The 23,062-nt window shown below is 32.8% G+C and overlaps 1 long non-coding RNA gene across 1 annotated transcript; it reads right to left on the bottom strand.

Moving 5' to 3' along the window:
* Positions 1–272: 272 nt before the first annotated feature.
* Positions 273–15,120, bottom strand: LOC100589572. The gene is made up of 2 exons (XR_121277.3): positions 15,019–15,120; positions 273–455 (listed from the first exon to the last, which is right to left on the bottom strand). It is a non-coding gene; the product is annotated as an uncharacterized LOC100589572 (long non-coding RNA).
* Between the last annotated feature and the right edge of the window lie 7,942 nt (positions 15,121–23,062).

The raw sequence follows: 23,062 nt of genomic DNA, 5'->3' as shown, positions 1-23,062 counted from the left end.
ATCAGGTACAGAAACAGTTAATAGCAACAGTTTAAAAATACTTAGTTAATGCGGATAAATTACCCAATATCCTCATAATTTGCAGAGTTGGCAGTACTCTAGGTCAGTGGATTATCAGAAAAGCACCTAAAACTTAAAAAGCTTTACTAGAAAATAATCATAATTCGATGATTACCAATGTACATCTTGTTTAGAGAATTAACCATTTGTGAGTGTGTGTGTATGTGTAGAGGAAAATGCACATGCACATGTGTATGTATAAAAAGAAAATATTCAAATTGCTAATATAGAAACATTTATTTAGGAATAATTAGAATCACCTAATCATAGAACTACTAGAGACTTTTAGGCATCATTCAGTCCCAGTGAACAGCCTTAACCTAACCTTCCAATTCTGTATGTTTTCTTTGTCTTCATTCTTTTGATGTCTCCACAGTACTTGGTTATGGCATCAACTGAAAAATAGTTTAAGTATAATTTTGTTACATATTTGATATAATTTTTCCAAGTAATAATATCATTAAGAAGTTTAACTCTCTTTTGACATATCATATAACACTTTTGACTCTCCTACAGAAAAATAGGGGAAAAAGTTTATCTCTGTAATAAATCTGATAAAACCCAAGATGATAATCATCTTTTTCTTGGTTTGCTTCCAAGTTTTCTTCTCTTTGCTTTCACTGGTGTATAGTCTAGTTCCCTTAAGTTAATTTCTAACACAATGGAATATTACAATTAATTCATGAATTAATCTAGTAAAAGTATCATGTTTTCTTAACATATATATTTTTAAAAGGCCGTTTTGTGTTTGTAGACGCAAATCTTATTTTATAGAACATTATCAATTCTGAAAACAATTTTATCAAAAAATTACAAACATGAAAACCAGCCAGTAAGCAAAATGCAGTTCCTCGTTTTTTACAATCATTGTAAGTTGTTGTTAAGACATCTTTGATTCCACATTCCCCTGCTTCATCCCTTATTCTCTCCCTGTTACTCTGTAGGTTTCTTTGCTGCTTCTCGCACTTTGAATTGCTATATTCCTCGATACTTGGTCCTTATCCATTTGCCTTTTCTTTTGGCATTTTCTCCAGCAATATTATCTCTTATTTCCATGTCAGCAATTATTTCAACAGATATCCCTTGCTTTAACCTCTCCCTGAGCTCTGATCCAGAGTTGGCTGTACTCTAGATCAGTGGATCATCAGAAAAGCACCTAAAACTTAAAAAGCTTTACTAGAAAATAATCATAATTCAATGATTATCAGTGTACCTCTTGTTTAGAGAATTAACCATTCGTGAGTGTGTGTGTACATGTCTCCTCCTGGACATATTTACCTGAATGTTTGTCACCTCAGTATGGGCACCAAATTCATTAACCTCTATGCCCAACTTACTCCGCTTACAAATTCCATTTCTTTCTATGGCATCATAATATTCCCAGTCACTGTGCACATCATTTTCAATTGTGCTCTGAATAAACCAAAGTTTCTCAGTGGAGCCTCTGAAATCCAGTGGGAGACTCTTTGTATGGAGCTCTGGGCTTCATGCTCTCCTCCCCCTTTTAAACAGAGCAGTTATACTTTTATTTATTTGATACATGGGGTTTCTGGATAAAATTATATGTGTAAATAAAATAAGCTGGTAAACAAGCAAGCAAACCTAAAAACCACTGAGGTATTTTAAAAATATTTAAGCCATTTTTAATTATATATTAACATGACACCACTCACATTAACAATCATCATCTCAATGCTTTTAAACCTATATTTATTTCTGCTGGAAAATTTTGAACTCTCTTTTGATGCCAGATGATAATGTTGCCATGTATGAATGAATGCCTGAATATACTAGGTCTCTGAGATGTTTGTAGTCTCTCTCAAGCCTTATCCAAACAATGTATCCCTAAGAAAACATTATCCTGGTGTATATCTCTTGTTCAGCAAGTACCTGTGATGGTTCATTTATGTGTCAACTTGACTGGGCCACGGGGTGACCAAATATTATTCTGGGTATGTCTGTGAGGGTGTTTCTGGATGAGATTAACAATTGAATCAGTGGGCTGAGGAAAGCAGATTATCTTTCCTAACAGGGTGGACCTCAACCAATCAATTGAAGACCCAATTAGACCGAAAAGCCTGTGTACCATTATGGAAAGCAGTTTGGTGATTTCTCAAAGAATTTGAAACAGAACTACTATTTGACCAAGGAACTCCACTATTGAGTGTATACTCAAAGGAATATAAATCATTCTACCATAAACACACATGCATGTGTATGTTCATTATTGTACTATGCACAATAGCAAAGACATGGAATCAACCTAAATTCCCATCATTAGGAGACTAGATAAATGCAATGTAATGCAAGGATGGGCGTGGTGCCTCATGCACGTAATCCCAGCACTTTGGGAGCCTGAAGCAGGTGGATCACTTGAGCTCATAAGTTTGAGACCAGCCTGGGCAACATGGCAAAACCTCGTATCCACAAAAAATCCAAAAATTAGTTGGACATGATGTTGCACGCCTGTAGTCACAGCTACTTGGGAGGCTAAGGTGGGAGGATGGCTTGAACCTGAGAGGCAGAGGTTGCAGTGAGCTGAGATTGTACCACTGCACCCTAGCCTGGGTGACAGAGCCAGACCCTGTCTGAAAAAAAAAGAAACAAGGAAGGAAGGGAGGGAGGGAGGAAGGAAGGAAGGAAGGAAGGAAGGAAGAGAAGGAAAGAAAGAAAAGAATAATACACACATACCATGGAATACTACACAACCATAAACAAGTGAAGTTATATCCTTTACAGCAGCCTGGATGGAGATGGAGGCCATTATTCTAAATGAACTAATGCAAGGACAGAAAACCAAATACTGAATGTTCTCATTTATAAGTGGGAGCTAAACTCTGAGTATATATAAATGCAAAAAAAGAGGAAAACAAACACTGGGGCCTACTTGAAGGTGGAGGGTGGGAGGAGGGTGAGGATCAAAAAACTGCTACTGTGCTTATTATGGGGGTAACAAAATCATCTGTACATCAAACCCCCGTGACACACAATTTACTGATATGACAAACCTGCATATGGTCCCCTAAACCTAAAATGAAAGTAAAAAATAAAAGGCTGGGTCAGAGGGAACTTTGCCTACTTGATTGTTGAGCTGGGACATTGGCCTCTTCTTGTCCTTGGACTGGAAGTTTAACCATCAGTTCTCATGCATCTCAGGACTCTGGACTCTGAACCTATACCATTAGATCTCATGGGTCTCCAGCTTGCTAACTGCAGACCTTGGTGCTGTTCAGTTTTCAGAATTATATGAGCCAATTCCTTATAATAAGTGTCTAAGTTTGTTTACACACACACACACACACACACACACACACACACGCGGGAATATGATGATGCAGTGGACAGAAATAAGAGTAGGTTAGGAATACAGAATAAATTTGCATCACCAGCCTTACCACAAATAAAAGAATATATCCTATTGTTCTTGATAAACCTGACTAATATAGTTCCCCCTCCATAAAGCACCACCGTCACTCAACTTTGCATGCAATAATCCTATTCATTCTTCTAGTGATAGCACAAGAAAAGAAGAAAAACTTCCCTGATGCCTCTAAGTGAAAATTATCTTTTCCCTTAGAAATCATGCAGTATTTTTTTGCATTTCTCTCTTTCACATATTACATTTTATGCTGCATTATAAATATTGATAAATATGATTTTTGATTTCTACTACTATAGGATCCCTATTTTTGACTTATATATAATTTGTACCTATCAGAATGCCTCATATAAAAGAACTTTTAAAAATGTGCTTAATAAATCAATGTATCTTTTTAAATTACTTTATTTTAAACAAAAGCAAATAACATAAGCATAATGAGGTAATTTTTCTAATTTTGTTAAAGTTATTTGGTGTCAGAGAAGAAAGAAGAAATCACATTTATTAAGTTTTCACTCTTGTTATAAGAAATACTCTTTCATATTTCAGGTGGTGTACATGTGAACTCTTCACATAATATATTTGTGGCAAATCTAGTGTGAAGTGGCTCAGGCAAGATTCCAAAAAGGTGGAATTCCAGGAGGCCATTGAATTTTCACTATCAGCTTCATAATGAGTTATTTTTTGACTAAGTTTTCATCAGAAACCAGCTATAGATTTAGTCACCAAAAGGTCTTTCCCGCAGAGTTTCTAATAAGGCCATCAAAATCCATCTGTTGGAGAAAAGTGTTTTATCTCACAATATGTCTTGAGTTGAGTTGGTTTTATCAAAAATTACACTTTGTTCTTTTCTCATCCTGCAGAAACAAGATCTCATCACCAGGCTTACCACAAAAAAGAATCTATATTTCTTCAAGTATCTTCACATCTGAAGTCTCTGTCTTAGCTACTCTTTTTAACGTGGTCTATATATACTTAGAAGGAACTCAATTTTCTTTTCTGTTTTCTAATTTCTTTTCTTTTTTCTTTTTTTTTTTTGAGACGGAGCCTAGTTCTGTCGCCCAGGCTGCAGTGCAGTGGTGCGTGATCTCGGCTCACTGCAAGCTCCGACTCCCACGTTCACGCCATTCTCCTGCCTCAGCCTCCCAAGTAGCTGGGACTACAGGTGCCCGTCACCATGCCCGGCTAATTTTTTGTTGTTGTTTTTTTTTTTGTTTGTTTTTGTATTTTTTAGTAGAGACAGGGTTTCACCGTGTTAGCCAGGATGGTCTTGATCTCCTGACCTCGTGATCCACCTGCCTTGGCCTCCCAAAGTGCTGGGATTACAGGCGTGAGCCACCACGCCCAGCCTCTGTTTTCTAATTTCAGTACAAATCATACTTCACCTGAATGATGTACTATTTTCACAATTAAGATATAAAGTTGATAGATGGACTGGTGGTTTCTAGTGCAGGTTAATGATCAGTATAAGCAAAGTGTCTTTTACAGATACGCATCCCAGAATTCTAAAGCCAGGTGTGCTGTATCAGCATTTCGAGAGAGTGTGATAAATATAAATATATATATATTATATATTATATATGTATATAATATATACATAAATTAAATATTACATATAGCTTGAAGATGCATCCTCCCCTTGGTTTATAAACCTAAACTAGATTTGGCAAATAGATAAGAATTTATTCTGTGCTTCTCCAAAGAACAAAACTAGAGAGGTTGTTATAAATTAATAGAGGAAGCTTAAACTTGAAAGGAAGAATGGAAACTTGCTCATAGTAAGCTAATAAAGGGGGCTCTATTTGACTTCTCTGAACTGGCAAAATACACTGTTAGATTGCCGTGGTTGTTTAATCAGTGTTTGAAGAACAACCCTCTGGATCTTCTATATCAAAAAATACTGTTAATTTAATTATACTATTCTATTGTTTTAATAAAGGTATTAGAATTAATAATTTTAGATATCACTGGCAGATACTAATGACATCAATTAATACATTTTTAATTAAACCAATACTTCATAAATAAGAATTTATTCTATTAAAATTTATTTTTTCTGAAATATATTTTCTAAATACTTTCCTAAGGATTTGTTTCATAAAATATAAAACTGTACAAAATTTTAGAATGAAAACTGGGTATATTATGAACATTACTTGGATGAAAACTATTTTGCTTGTTTGTTATATAAAAATATTTATTTATCATTTCCAGATATAGATATGAAGCTGGGCACTGGGAATACAAAGAAAAGTAATTTAATTTTAAAATATTTTTTGTGGCCTTAGAAGCTTTCAAATTAGCAAGTTTGTATTCATCTTTTAAATTTTGGGGTGGGGGGAGGGGGGAGGGATAGCATTAGGAGATATACCTAATGCTAAATGACGAGTTATTGGGTGCAGCACACCAACATGGCACATGTATACATATGTAACAAACCTGCACATTGTGCACATGTACCCTAAAACTTAAAGCATCATAATAATAAAATAAAAATAAAATTAAAAGATAAAACTAAATAAAAGTAAATAGCTGTTAAAAATAAATAAATAAATAAATAAATAAATAAATAAATAAATTTTATCTCCAGAAACTCATTTTCTATTTATGTTACTAATTTTTTTTCAGTTTGTCTTATGGTAGCCATATCAAATTCCTTCACTTTTTCTTGGGAAGGAGATGAATGTTTTCAAGGATTATGGATTACAAAATAAAATACTTAGCATATAAATTTCTGTATTTAATTGTTAATTCATTATTTGTGCTGTTCAAGCAGACGGTGTGGTAATTTTTCTATAAAAAATATGTTGATCAATTTTGTGAAAAAGGCTGGCATACAATTCATTCAAATTTTGTGACACTACAAACTGACTTAGGATAAAAAAAGTAGTTAAGGAATAAATGTGATAAGCATGAACAACTCTGACTGTCAAAGACTCTTATATCATATTACGAATAGTAAAAATAGGAATAAAATCAATATTGCTGACAGTAGCATGAGAGTAGGTTTTAGGAAAACTGAATAAGAACACATACCAGTTTTTATTCTTGTTTGGAGTTAGAAGAACAAGGATTATATGTTTCTTTCTGATTGGAGGCGATGATCTAATATTAACTAACAAAAACTCCTTCACTTCATTTGTGTTTCTTTTGTGTTCCTCATTCGGAACAAATTGAAATAAGCTGGGACCATTAAAGAGGTGTATTTTACAACGTTCATATTGGGTAATGGTCAGAATCCAAAATAACCTGAACAGAATAGAATAGTAGATTCAAATAACAGAATTTAATGTGGAGTCCTGAAATTAGTTTTAAAAATCATGTGTGAGAGTTCACTAGTATTCGATGGTTTGAACAAAATGTCTCTACTGGTCATTTGTGGCAGGCTTTCAATCATATTGGGCAGAAATCTGTTTTGATTCATCCATGCCTCTCTGACATTCCTGCTATTAAATGTGTGGACTGTCTTTTCTGTGGAATAGTATAAATGAGGGTTTTGAGTTATCATGAAATCATGAGTGGTCTCTGGGATTTATATACCCCTTTTGTTTCAAGGACTCTGAAAAAATAGCGCACATAGAATATAGTAGTAGAGCAAATGGAAATGATGTGGATATTTTCTTGTCATCTGATTTGATGTGACTGAACAGTATGATAAGGCTTCTAAAGAAGGTCATGAGGTTTCAGGTTCCATAAAGAGTCTGAAACAAGGGAGATGAAAGGTCAATCGTACTTTCGAGTGTATTTTTCCCTGTTGACACTGAATCTGGAGTATTTGTTTACAAGCATCTTCTACTGATAGAATGTTGGAGTGGCTCAAAGCTGCGATATACCATGATTGGTTAGGGAAAAGGATAATTTATATCCCTCCTCCCCAGTAATAAATAGATTTAGCAGAAAGAAAGCAGAAGTAGCTACAATAAATTCATCTCCAGAGGAGTAAATGTAAAAAAAGAACTACTAAATAATGTGTAGCATACAATTTGATTGTGAGAAAGTGAGCTTGTAGCCAGATAGAATTCAAAGAGGGGACTATATGAACACTAGTTGAAGGTATAAATGAGAAAATTAATGTTATTTGGAGAGCTGAACTATGTAATTGCTTGCCTGTCATTCAAAGCTGAGATTCTTTCACTTTATTTTGCCTAAAGCAGTGGTTCTCCATCAGGGGTAATCTGTCTACTCTCCTGAGGACATTTGGCAATGTCAACATACATTTTTGTTTGTCATGAATGGGGAGACTCTACTGGCGCTTTGAGGATAGAGACCAGGGACGCTGTTAAACAACCTATAATGCAGCGGTACCCAACCTTTTGGCACCAGAGGCCGATTTCGTGAAAAACAACTTTTCCATGGACTAGGGGTGGGAGGATGGTCTCAGGATCATTCAAATGCATTACATTTATTGTGCACTTCCTTTCTATTACTATTACATTATATAATTATAAGGAAATAATTATACAACTCACCATAATGTAGAATCAGTGGGAACCATGAGCTTGTTTTCCTGCAACTAGGCAGTCTTTCTGGGGGTGATGGTAGACAGTGACTTATCATCAGGCATTAGGTTCTCATAAGAAGCGCCCAACCTAGATTCCTTGCATGCACAGTTCACAATAGGGTTCCCACTCCTATGAGAATCTAATGCCACCGCTTATGTGACAGGAAGCAGAGCTCCGGCAGTAATGCGAGTCATGGTGAGCAAACTCGCAGAAATACAGATAAAGCTTCATTGGCTCACCATGCCACTCGCTTCCTTCTGTGTGGTCTGCCTCCTAACCTTGACCAGGGGTTGGGGACCCCCTGCTGTAATGCACAGGATAGCTCTCCAAGACAAAAAAATTATTCAGCCCAAAATGTCAATAGTGCCAAGGTAGAAAAATTCTGGGCTAAATTAACAGAAAACTGTTTGCATGCAGTAAAGTATAACCTTTTTCATGTTTATGAATTGATTAAGCCTGAGAAATGTCTGTAGTGGTTTAAAAAAAAAGGATACACCCTCAACTTGTTTTTGTAACAGCATGTTTTATGTTTTTTAAGTTTTCTAAGAAAAACTAATTTGTATTCAATTTTTAGGCTTCACTTTGTACGTTTTCCTCCTTTGTACCTTGTCATGTGTTCCTTTTATTTCCTGGCTTTCCTGTTTAGTAATTTTGTTTAAGTTCCATTTCTACCACTGAATTAGGAATTTTCCTATTCTGCCTCTCATAGTGATAGTGATATCTTGCTTTCCCCAAAATTGCTGTCCAAATTCAACTTAGCAATTACATTTGATCCTTCAGAACTTACCTTGTAGTTTCTGTTCTAAAATGTTGGGTAATTTTCTTACATGATTGAAGTATGTAATCTTTAGCTATGGCAACATTTCAAGTCACAGATTTAGAAAAAAGAAAAGCCAATGCTTATTTATTACATTTATAGTTACCATTTTTCTAATTATGAAGATTCTGGAGTTCCTGAAAAAAGAGGGGTTGCTGATACAGAGATTCATCATTTCAGTATATTTCCTCTTATCTTCCTTATGACAGCATTCTGCTGTTAGTTAAGTAGTAATAGCAAACATTAATTTAATTTAACAAATAGAGATAAAGATTTTATGTAATGGACATTCTAGACACTAAGAAGATTAACTTATTTAATCTGTATAACAACACATGAATCATCATCATTATTATCTCATTTACAGATAAAGTCACAGAAGAGTTAAATAACATGTTCAAAGCCATTCAGCTAAGTCACAGTACTAAATTCAAACCTAGCTAGTCTGACTCCACAATCCACCCTTTTAAACACTATCTTTCTAAATTTTATATTCCATATAAAATACTTACATATATGTATATAGCTATGTACATTATTGTACACAAAACACAAGTTGTACAAATTATTAGCGTATTTTACATATACAACAATCCTATGTTTATTTTTTATTTATTATTCCACATTTTGGAATAGAAATAATAGGCTCAGAGCAGTTAAATAACTTGCCCCAAGTCCCATTAATTTGGGAAGAAATCCCAGCTAATCAGTGGAAGAAATGTGATTTGAACTCTGGAAATTTGACTCTATTCCACAATGAAATATACTATTGTTTCCTACAAAAACGTGTTAAATGAATGAGTAATTTTTTAACATGATTTTTTTTCTTAGTACTCTTTTTTTTAACATATTTTAAGTTCAGGGGTACATGTGCAGGTTTGTTACACAGATAAACTTGTATCATGGGAGTTTGTTGTACAGATTATTTCATCACCCAGGTTTTAAGCCTACTACCCATTAGTTATTTTGCCTGGTCCTCTCTCCCTCCTCCTAACCTTCACCCTCTGATAAGCCTCAGTGTGTATGGTTCTCCTCAATGTGTCCATGTGTTCTCATCATTTAGCTCCCATTTATAAGGGAGAACATAACATGAATTTTAACTGGGAAGAGTCTTATCATTCACGAATTGTTTTCTAGCTTGCTACCTCACTTTAAATACTGGAGTGTGAAAGAGGTATGCAGGTAGATTTTTTAGCTTTATTGCATACACAGCTACCATGTTAGCTGAAGGCGTGTTTCTTTTCTGGACATTATTCCATACCCCTTTTAATACAGGTAAAATTCCAGCAATGCAAACATCCAGGTAAAAATATATATAACTACTCTGCTGTATTGGCCATGATTTCTGTCTTTTTGGGCCCTCAGTGTTACCCCACCAACTGTTGCTTATACAAATAATGAGTATTATTTTTAATAATTTAAGAAATAAAATAATATTTCTCACTTTTAATACAATATTTACTGAAATGCTTTTCATAAATATTTAGTATTGGAAAAATAAAACTCAAGATCAAAAAGAAACAAAACTATTAAATTACTTTTGGTACTTTGGTAGATTATATTGTCACTATTAGAATAGTTATGAAGGATATCTAAATAGTTATGAAGGCTATCTAATGACATGGGAAATGTATATGTTATGTTACTATGTCAAAGGTACAATTAATATCTGCACGTTTAAAATAATAATAGCAGAAAAGATGAGCAGAAAACAAAATATACTTTCCAAATTTCTTCAAAAATTAAATATTTCTTATTTTAATTTTTAATGCTTAATTTTCAGAGCTGAAACAGTTATCTCCTTAGTTGAGTAAGTCTTATGGTTTATTTTCATTTTTAAATATTGTTAGAAGACATTTATTTATTGAAGTATGGAATAAATTTTGTTTTCCAAATATACTCACTTTCATATGAAAAGAACAATAGGAAAGATATTAATTCATTGAAAAATTATTGAGAATTTGATATGTGTGCAAACGCTATTCTGGGGATATTTGTGATAAAAATAAAGTCAAGATATGATCTCTGCTCTCCGGGAATTCATAGGCAGGTGTGAATAGCTTCAGCACTATGTCGATTATAAGAGTTTTGTGGAAGTGACTAGAATTTTAACTTGTTCTAGTTTCTTTTTTAAATTATACTTTTCATTTAATTAATTTAATTTAATTACTTTTTTAAAATTATACTTTAAGTTCTGGGATACAAGTGCAGGTATACATAGGTATACACGTGTCATGGTGGTTTGCTGTACCCATCAACCCATCATCTACATTAGGTATTTCTCCTAATGCTATCCCTCCCCTAGCACCCACCCTCCAACAGGCCCCAGTGTGTGATGTTCCCCTCCCTGTGTCCATGTGTGCTCATTGTTCAACTCCCACTTATGAGTGAGACCATGCGGTGTTTGGTTTTCTGTTCCTATGTTACTTTGCTGAGAATGATGGTTTCCAGCTTCATCTATGTCCCTGCAAAGGACACGAACTCATCCTTTTTCATGGGTGCATAGTATTCCATGGTATATAAGTGCCACATTTTCTTTATCCAGTCTATCATTGATGGGCATTAGGGTTGGTTCCAAGTCTTTGCTATTGTGAATAGTGTTGCAATAAACATATGTCTGCATGTGTCTTTATAGTAGAATGATTTATAATCCTTTGGGTATATACCCAGTAATGAAATTGCTGAGTCAAATGATATTTCTGGTTCTAGATCCTTAAGGAATCACCCCACTGTCTTCCACAATGGTTGAATTAATTTACACTCCCATCAACAATGTAAAAGCATTCCTATTTCTCCACAACCTCTCCAGCACCTGTTGTTTCCTGACTTTTAATGATTGCCATTCTAACTGGCATAAGATGGTATCTCGTTGTGATTTGGATTTGCATTTCTCTAATGACCAGTGATGATGAGCTTTAACACCACACATCTGCGACAATCTGATCTTTGACAAACCTGACAAAAACAAGCAATGCAGAAAGCATTCCCTATTTAATAAATGGTGTTGGGAAAACTGGCTAGCCACATGCAGAAAACTAAAACTGGACCCCTTCCTTACACGTTATACAAAAATTAACTCAAGGTGGATTAAAGATTTAAACGTAAGACCTAAAACCATACAAACCCTAGAAGTAAACCTAGGCAATACCATTCAGGACATAGGCATGGGCAAAAACTTCATGACTAAAACACCAAAAGCAATGGCAACAAAAGCCAAAATTGACAAATGGGATCTAATTAAACTAAAGAGCTTCTGCACAGCAAAAGAAACTATCGTCAGAGTGAACAGGCAACCCATAGAATGGGAGAAAAATTTTGCAATCTATCCATCTGACAAAGGGCTTATATCCAGAATCTAGAAGGAACTTAAACAAGTTTACAATAAAAAAAAAACATCAAAAAGTGGGCGAAGGATATGAACAGACTCTTCTCAAAAGAAGACATTTATGAGGCCAACAAACATATGAAAATAAGCTCATCATCACTTGTTTTAGTTTCAACACTTTTTTTTTCTTATCCCAAACGTCAAACTGCAATTTTTCAGTGTCAGCTCCACATAATACATCTAACAGCTTGGAATCTTTAAATTTGTGCTCTACAGATGCTATTTTGAAACATGACTGCATTTTGTTCTATCTACTTTCCATGTCCACACAAGCCTAGGTGACAGGATATGAGCATAGTATTTATATCCATGGACTACTCTCCTTCAATACTCATTATTTTCTTAATCTTAAGTTTCTGTTTGCTCTTGAGGGACCCAAAAATTATGAGATGCATAAGAAATAACAATTTTTTGTCAAACATCCCATGCAGTGTTAATTAGTATTTTCTAATTATCTTCTTTGCTGTAAATCAGTAATCATAAGTACAGAGTTTTTCTTGTTATAGCTGCAAATATGGTTACAATATCAAAACGGTATCTTTATTTGAAAGTGCCAGTTGTTTTACTGAAGCAAACAATGACAGCAAAGGTCTACTGAATAAATGAACTATAGAAAATCATGCATTTTGGATTTGGATTTGAGTTGTACTTTTGAACTGATTCCCTAAAAATTTCTTCTGCCAAAGATCCTACTTTAAGCATTTCTGTTTAAATAGGTATTTAAGAGCATGGTTATTGGGAGAGGAAGGGTTCTTAATTCTTCTTCCTGTAAGTCATGTCTAAAAAAATTATCCTTGAAGATGAAATCAGAGAGTGGAATGAACTGCTTAGGCTACTGATACCTGCCATCAGCTAAATCTCAAAGTAGCATACCCTAAATCTTCTAAGGCTCAGATGACATTTTCATGCCATGTCTATTTCACCCAGACCAAATTTGAAAGTATTTTAAGAGCAAATGCAATCTAGTCATCTTCCTTTTTCTTTCAAAAAATACCACAGAATTGGAATAGCAATTCACATACTCTCTCTCAAAGTATTTAAAACTTAAAGATAGTTCACCATCTAAATCACTGGGCAGTTTTTACCAGTTTTTATTGCAGTCATATTCCTTTAAACTTCTTTGCCGGATGTTCATTCTCTTCATAGTCTTAGTGCCTTGTCATTTCGACTACTCCTGCCTAATACTTTCCAGCTTAAAAAATATGGTTTGAAAGAAATTGGCTCTGGTTCTGAAAATAACAGCACAAATGTCAAGTCTCCAGGTTACCTAAAAGTGCCATAACACAGAGAATATTTGCGTGTTTTGTTTTACATGGTATGCAACAGTATCTACCATTGTTTGAACACAGTTCAGAATGCTGGTAAAAGGATTACTGATTCTGAAGTGTTTGTGATATTGAATTGCAAATCTTGACCTAATATATGGTCAAATTATCATTTCAGGAAATAGAAGTTCAGTTTAAATTATGAAAATACTCTATATACTCACTTGGTGTCCTTATTTTGAGCAAAATTGTTCCCTTTGATGTCATTTAACTATGTTTTTATTTCTCTTTTCCTCATGCTTCTATTTTCCCCCAGAAATGCGTATACTCTCTGTATTCACATGCAGTGCTGTGCCAAACTAAATACTATGCTAGAACAATAGTTTCTAAAATTATAGAGATGGGAACAGGAAATAGAGAATTGTATGGAACATCAAAATTATGATGATTAAAATTATGATCTTTATGAATAACCACGTAATTCAAATGTGTAAGGTTTGCTGTATTCTGATTTCTGATATTCCCTATGGTAAAGGCCATGAACGAACTTCAGAAGAGGGAAATCTATCTATCTATCTATCTATCTATCTATCTATCTATCTATCTATCTATCTATCTATCATCTATCATCTGTCTGTTATCTATTACCTGTCTATCTATCTATCATCTATATCTATCGATCTGTTACCTATCTATCATCTATCTATCTATTACCTATCTATCTATCATCTATCTATCATCTATCTATCTTTTTTGGAAAGAATAAAGCTCTACAATTTCCTGTTTCCAAAGATCAAGACTCCTCTACCATTTACAAAACCACTACGGGTTTTTCCATTTCCAACATCAGTAGAAGTAAGACAGCCAAACCCAAAGAAATTGATTACACATGTATTGTTTTTCTCTGATTTGATTTACCTTGTGGTTTTCATACCTGTAATTTCAAGAACTACAATATTTAAAAATCGAAGGCACACACAAAAAATGTAACATTGAACATCAGTAAATGGCAGTTTTGTGTTCATACATTTTTGCCATATCACTGGGTACTTGCTATATTGCAGACAATTGCAGAATTTTTAATATAGTAATATATGAATCATACCTCTTGGACTTAGAAATGAAAGCAACATGTAAGGGAAAGATTTCTAAACTTTCCATAAAAATTAATATAAATGAGAAAATCTAATGTCTTATGTCACTGATAATTATTAGGCTATAGAATTATGGTTTTAAAAAATAGAAGAGGTTTATATATAACACATTTCAAAAATGAATTTACTACTCTTAAAAACTCTTACATTTTTCTTCCTTTTAGTTTATAATAACATTTTGTCATATTATTTAGATAACTAAAAGAATGAGGAGATCCAGTAAATATATCAAAACTCTTGCATATAGTCACTTCCCTCCCTTCTACAGTTTTTCTTTTATTGCTTTTCCCCCTGCTAGATCTGAAAATCAGAGGATGGAGCTAGCAGGGAATTCACTGTGTTCTTAGCATGGGCGCACACTGAAACCTGAGGTAATATTGAGAAGTGAATCACTGTGAACTGATTTCAGTCTGAATAGCATATGTTTCTTTGCTTATATGTTTATATAAGCCTTACCTTAAGAGGCAAAGAAATTGGGATTGTGTGGGTTGGGCCTCCAGAAGAGAAACTAAATGGAGCCTATTCAAAATCCTCAGGTCTGATTTGTACTTGAAGCATCTGATGGTAAAAAAAAAAAAAAAAAAAAAATAGACATTGTGGAGGGAAGTAGGACTGGAAATTAATGGTTATAACCCCAGGAACTATTTATATTGATATTTTAGTGTTTAAATTTTATAGCAATAAATAAAGTAGGAACATAAAAAAAGACCGTGTTTTTTTATTGACTTGAGTACCAATCAGGGAAAATAAAATGCCTGTGAGTTTAAAATGAAAGTGGATTTGGTTTTGCTGATCACTGCTGGTACTAAGCAGCCGGCTAGATGTCTCAAATCCCACTTTCAAAAAAGCCTATTTTCTATTGGTGATGATAAATTTTCCCCTTGCTTATACTTATCAGTGGGTGTTCAGTTGTCACAGTAGATTGGAAGTGATTCAGTTCATTTCTTGGGTATTTTCAAAAGCAGGGAAGGATTTCACACTCTGTGGAGTGCTGCTTCACCAGTAGCAAAGAATATTGCAGCTTATGGGAGTGATAATTAAAGCCAATAATAACCTAGAAGTCTCACAGGCTCTGCAATGTTGGGAGTTAGACTTTTTTTTTTTCACAATTGTATACCTGTCTGGTTGGGACATTCTTGCTTGCTCCTGAGTCAGGCTGAAACTGCAATTCAGTGGGAAATACTGAAATCATATTCCTAAGTTTTCATGTGAAGAGTTAAAATATGCAAATAAATATTCTAACAATAAAGGTAGAGTATAAAGGTAATATATTATGAAAAAATATCATAAAAGGCTATTTCAAGATACGTTGTACCGTATTGTATATGTGTGAGAAAAAAGAAAAATATTCTAAGTCAAAAGAAGAAAGAAGATAAACTCACAAAGGAAAATGCCTACTATATTCCAAATATTGTAGAAGTAATATAGCCCATACCAAGTAGATAATATAATATCTGACGGTTATAGGCATTTCCTCTTTATTTCTCTTATAAATTAGTGAAAGGGCCATGATTTGTGATATTAAGAAACAAACCAGTTGAGGCATTCCAAATAAGATTCAGAGGAAACAATTACATTGTCCAAAGAATAAGTGGGCAAGTAAGTGAGAGGCAGTTATACTAACTGCAGTTATAGAGGGTTTACTAGAAAAACATTATGGAGAGACTAAGCATACAACAAGTTAAATCAGAACAGCAGTAAAGGCTGTAAACAAGTAGCAAAAATCTTTGAATAGATTTTTTTTCTTTCCTGGCCTGCCTGTTTAAAAGTACAACCTCTTCCACAGCTATCCTATTTCATGTTATTTTTTTTTCTCTATCACTTATTATCAAAAGGTCACTTCATTTTTTTTTCTTTTTAACTGCTGTACATTCATCCTAGCACATAGTCAGAACTCAATTAATATTTACAAGAAAAGTGAATCATCTGACATGTCTATTCCCTTCTCATTAAGCCAGGATTCTATGATTAGGTTGGCAAATTCTGTTATTCTATTCTTACTTTTCTATTCTATTATTATTTTAATGGCAAAATCGCAATAACTTTTCCACCAACCTAATAATATAAAGTCATTTACTTTTGAAAGAGAAATTCATTTGGAACCATCATAACCACCATCATGACTTAGTAAAATTATTGTTTTTGTACAATTCTAACATAATTACATTCTGAACTATGCAAGAGCTCAAAAAATATATTTCCTTAAAATATTATTTAGAGATTACTAGTCTAATGAGAGAAGTCTAATTTAGAGATTACTAGTCTAATGTAATAAGAATTTGTCAAATTCTTATTACAGAAAGATTAGGAAATGTTTGTAAGAATACATATTTTATAATAAGTTAGGAATAATTGATGTAATTGGTAGTTATATTTGAAGGTAAATAGAAAAGCAATTTAAAAATAGAATATAACTGAAGTAGAACAGTATGAGTATAATAATAATCTTAGGCTATATTTTTTGAATATGTCAACACATGCTAGGAAGAAAGGAAATGTTATTAAGAATGTATATTAGGAAAAACAATGTAAACAATTTCTTCTGATAAATACAGAAGATCAAACTTATTCTTTGCTTTTACTTTTCATGATTAGAGAAGTTTTGTTGAAGTACATATTTTATAAGCTTCAGGGAAACATTTTATATACATATCAAATCCATTTAAAAGATACATGTAAACTGTACATTAACTAGACAATGAGGCAAAAATAAGCAAATAGCATCACAGTATAAAGATACAAGGTTTATATACAAACATCTAATTTGAAAAGAATAAGCATAAATGCTTTAAATTTCTTTAGTTTATAGCAGAGGGAACCTCCAGTTATATGATACTTTTGAAAGAAAAACTGAAGTCCGTACCATATACTAAGGTTGCAAATGAGAATCTACAATATAATTGATTGAAGAAGTGAAAAATACAACAGAAGAGAAATAATTCAATAACACCAAAACTATCATCCTATGTATTAGCTTTCTAGGGCTGCTATAACAAAGTACCACAAACTAGGTAATTTAGAGCAATAGAAATTCACTATGTTGGAGGCCAGAAGTCCAAAATCAAAATATCAGCAGGGTTATATTCCACTGGAAGGCATTAGGAAAGAGTGTCTTCTAGGCGTTGCTCCCAGCTTCTGGTAGCTTCAGACACTGTTTGGCTTGTGGATGGCTCTAGTCTCCTGTGTCCCTTTCCATGACATTCTCCCCGTGCTCGGGTATCTGTGTCCAAATATTCCATTATAAAGACACTAGTCACGTTGGATTTGGGGCCACCCTATTCCAGGATGATCCTATTAACTAATTACATAGCAATGACCCTATACCCAGATACAGTAACATTCTGAGGTACTAGGGGTTGGACTTCGTCATATGCATTTTGGGGGAGCACAATTCAACCCATAACATCCTAAAAGTAGAATTAATGTGAGATATAATCTTAAATGATGAAAGTACATTTATATTAACTCTAACCTACAATAATGTGATATTTTGGTGTCAAATAATGTAGTTGCAACATAAATCTAAAAAAAAGATTTTGCCTTAAAAAGAAAAATCTAAAGAAATATATGTTCATTGAGAGATTTTTAGCAAACACCCCACAGTCTATGACACATAAGGTGATCCAAATAAAGATCCAAATAGAGAAAACACACTTAATACAGAATCGTGGACATATAGTAAAACCACTTCATTACAAATGAAATAATTTTACTTTCTTTTCAGAATTTACTGAACATTTTAAAAAGATGGAGTTATATTAGGTCATAAAAAAGTAATGAGTATAAAATGCTAGCATGTTGTAGATTCAAGCAGCAGACACTGTGGTATTGACACTATGTTACATAGAATAAGAAATTAGTAACAAATTTTAAAATGTAAAACCTGACTCCAGAAGATTTACAGAAGTAGGTCAAAGGGTAAAATCAAATATGTTTAAAAGGTTAAGCCAAAGATGAATTCAGAAATGAATTCATGTCTTAAAATTAAAGACTTTATTAATCATAAAGAAAAAATGACACAATCTAGCCAATAAATTTAAGAAAAAATAAGTGTAACTTCAAAAAATTAATAATAAACAAAAATATGGAAAATAAATAGAAAAAGATTCAAAGTAAAATTAACTAATAATCTCTAGAAGTATCCTTTGAAGGAACAAGAAACACAGATAAAGTAAATTTTAAAAAATTTAAAAAAGTAAATTTTAAAAAGATTGTAATTATTTAAATTCTGTGTTTTTATTTTTCTACCTGAGCTGATTCTGAGTAAATTCAAACTCAAAGATTTTTTTAAACTTTCATTATAATCCTTGTGTGTGATTGAACTTTTAAATGCAATGAATGCTTTTCTGGAAAATAGAAATAACTAGAATAGACTCTAAAAATAAGAGGCTAATAATCTTGGAAGGAATTACTTCTACAGAAGACCATGAAGAAAGAGGATTCTTCAGGTGAGTTCTTTCACTCTTGAGAGCATAATTATTATGCTGTAATGTGTTATGGAAAATGAATAAAATATGAAAAAAGATACAGAAATGTTTCTTTAGTTTTGTTAATCTTTATACAGAGTTTACATAGAACCAAAAAAAATCAGCATTACTATATGCATACATTATAATATATACTTATATATTTTATATATATGTGTGTGTATGTGTGTGTGTATATATGAATCTTGCCACAAGAAGAACTGAATTATACCTGCACTGTATCCATCACCGTCACTTCTGGTTACAGTATCTTGCTTTGTTTTATTTTAAAAATCTTTATTGTTATGTTATCTTTGAAGCTATCCAGTCATCATCCCCTACTGTTTTGTCATAAGAATGGACAATGACCAAATACGTTCTATCAGACTACTGCATTTTTCTTGGATATGTCGATTCAATAAAGGTGAAATATTTCACCCAACTAGTGTTAAACATAATATTTTCTCATATTTAATACAATAAAAAAGAGATACACTCTTTCTTTGTGAATTGCAAGATTTAAAAAGCTTTGTAGACTTTGAATTGTTAGTAGCCATCTTTCTCCTCTTATGAAAGAACACTGCAAAATAATTAAGTCAACACACATAGAGCATTATAATCCAGTAATGGAAATTGAGATAATGCCTGCATGAATCTAAGCTCCTGAATTCAGTTATGAGGTACAAGCGTGTCTGCCCTTAGAATTCACTATGTGGCATTCACTCCCCACCTGCTTTTTCTTGATAGCATCTTGCAATTGAGTCTCTGTTACTTGAAACCAAAAACAAAAAATATATATGACAATTACAATCCACTAAAATTAAGTAGGATTTACCTTGGGAATTCAGTGATAGTTTATTAATTAAAAATCTCTTAATATGTGTCAATAAGAAAATTAGAAAATATCACCTAAGGAGATCCTGAAGCTCATTTTTTAATGTGCAGTGGAATCCTTTAATAATATTAACTAATTTAAGAAAACAGGAATTTAAGAGTGTTTTCATAAAATTATATAAAATATGGACCTCAAGCCAAAAGCCAACATGAAACATGGTAATTCACTAAAGATATACTCATGAAAACCAGGAAGAAAGTGAAGATGTCTGTAATTGCTGTTGTTATTTTATATGACTCTAAATGTTCTGGCTAACACATGAATAAATGAAACAGATATAAGAAATAAAACTTTTAAAAAGCAAAGTGTTAAATTATAATTGTCTAACATCACAGTTATATATCTAGAATTTCTAAAGAGTCAATTGAGAATTATTAGATTTACAGAGACAGCTTTAAAAAAAACTGGATCTATGGTAAATGTAATATTTCTTTTTGAATTGAGGGTGCATATCTATGGGAGGTGGTAGTCAGTCTGTGTGGATAAGCATTTTCGTTCATATATAGATAATATAGTGTGAGAAACTATCATCTATTTTGAAAAAAGCTTACTCCAGCATTCAAATACTCCTGAACATTCCCCAGCATGAGTGCCTTTATATATCCTGTAAAACTATCTTTCTTATGAGTCTCCACTTAACAATTCTGACCTTTTCATGAATAGTTCCCCAAGCTGCCACAATTCTTCCTGCTCCATTATGCTTCAAATTATTCTCTTAATTTCCCAAATTAGAGCTAAAACTAGGCTGATTGTTTAACAAACTTTATTAAATGCTGAGGATAACATAAAGGAATTACAGTGAATAAAATGAAACCCTAAAACCAGATAATCAGGTCCTACTCCTCCTAGAGTCCATTGGTTAATTTCCTCCCTGGGAGTATCCCTTCTCCTTGGATCTAGCCTGAACAGTAGTCTCCTTTTTAAAAATCTCCCTCTCTAGACTCTAGATTCTAAGAACTCAACTTCCAGCAGAATAGCCCCCTCCACTGAAAGAAAAAAATATATAGTTCATAATCTCACAGAGATGTCTCTGTGCCTGGAATGAATATCTAGTTCATGATTAAATAGAATGCTTAATTTCTCGGTCAGAAGCATCCCACCATCCCAGATACAGGGCTTCCTTTAGATTTGCATAAATTAAAAGGATTGCTCATATTGGTTCCTCTGAAGAAGGGAGAATATTACTGAAAACCAAAAGCTTCCTCTACCTTTAAGTCCACAGGAGGAAGAAAATTCAGGCAACCTGAAAATTGCATTTTGCCTCAGACACTATCCATTATAAATGTATTCAGACCTATTTAGATTAATCTCACAACAATCCCTTTCCAGGAAAACAAAATAGAATTTAAAAATAAAATAAATGATATTATATTCAGCAATAACTGGGAATGTATAATGTATTTTTTAAAATCCAAATTGCATCAGGTACTCCCCAAAAAACAGCCAGCAAATAGCCATCTGAGGAAATCAGTGGGCTATGGAAATAAAAATCACAATCTTTTAGACTGCAGAATATAAAAATAACTTGAATAATTTAAGATAGCACTAATATTTCTATATTTTTTGCCAAATTTAAGGTAATTTTAATAACAATCTCAATCATATTGACATCTGAAAAAAATTAGCTAGAAAAATAAAACTGTGAAAATTCATCTGGAAGAATTCCAGGTAATTTTAAACTCCAGGATATTGGAAAATGAGTTACACGGGAGAGCTAATTCTGTAATATATGAACTATGTTTTAACACTATACTGGTTAAAACTAGTTCCGCTGTTGGCTTAAGAATAGATAAGCAGTTAGCAAGACCACAACTGAAATGCAAACTCTGGTCTGTTTTTCATGTTTACATATATAATAAGTGGTATATCAAAACTTTTTCAATAAATAATTTTGAAATGAAGTTAAAGTATATTAAAAAATCAGATTGTTTTCATGTTATACCATGCAACAGAATAAATTCCAAGTGGTTTATTATGAAACAAAAAAATATTAATCATAAAATGTGGAAAATTTTATTAGCTATAGAAAGAAGACAAGTTGACTATATAAGCAAATTTAAATTAAGAACAGATGAAGACAATACAATAGAATGTGCAAAACAGTAGAAACACTAAACAACAGATTAGTGAATATTTTGCAGTGTGTATGATATCTAAGAATTCATAAAATAATATTTTTACAAAATAAAACTCCAGTAGAAATAATGAGCAGTAAACAAGCAAAGGCAAATTACGTACACACAAGCAGAAATTAAAAATGTCTTGTAATTACGCATAGAAGAACAATTAACCTTACTTCAAATCAGACATTTAAATACATAAAAAGGAAATATTTCTCAGGTATCAGTGTGCTTTATAGATAGATTAGATAGATAGATAGATAGATAGATAGATAGATAGATAGATAGATAGATAAATTCTGGCAAGGGCAATGTAATTTATAAGCTGTACAACAACGATAAGATGTGAATGGATGAGACTTTCTGTAAGACAATCTAGCAATGCTTATTACTAGTTTCAGGTATGTTCATACTCTTTAACTCAAGAGTTCCATTTTAGGTTTTAAAAAAGACTCCTGGTAATCTATCTTAATGAAATAATTATAAATATGGATAAAAATTACCCATAAAGTACCGAAAGTATGGATATTTATAATAGCAAAAGAGTTAAATATAAAATAATGGTACAGAAATAGTGAAATCATGAAATAATATTAGCAGCATCTTATCATGGAAATTTAAGTATCATTAAAATGGTTTCCTGAAAAAAGTACTCAAGATATTATACTTGAATTTAAAATTGAGTTTACTACAAAATTGTGGCCTTTGTATTATTTCAATTATAAGAAAAAGTTGCATTTAAAATGAACTGCAATTAATATACTCAGTTAACAATCGATGCCCTTCTTTCCTTTGCTACTTTTGTTCCCTTCTCCTCTTCATTTTTCTTGACTATAGTTCACCAACTCCATCTAATCCATTAACAAATCTTACTTCTATCTTCAGAAGATATCCAGAATCAACCACTTCCCACCACATGAGCGGCTACTATATCATACATCTGAGCTGAAATTAACTCTTACCTGTATTATGACAATAGTTCGTTTATGTTTTCATTCTTTCACCCTTGTCCTCACACC

Source organism: Nomascus leucogenys, chromosome 10 (genome assembly GCF_006542625.1).
Source record: "Nomascus leucogenys isolate Asia chromosome 10, Asia_NLE_v1, whole genome shotgun sequence".
NCBI classification, from domain to species: Eukaryota; Metazoa; Chordata; class Mammalia; order Primates; family Hylobatidae; genus Nomascus; species Nomascus leucogenys.
The sequence above is the reverse complement of the archived record's forward strand: the minus strand, read 5'-3'. Positions and strand labels throughout refer to the sequence as shown.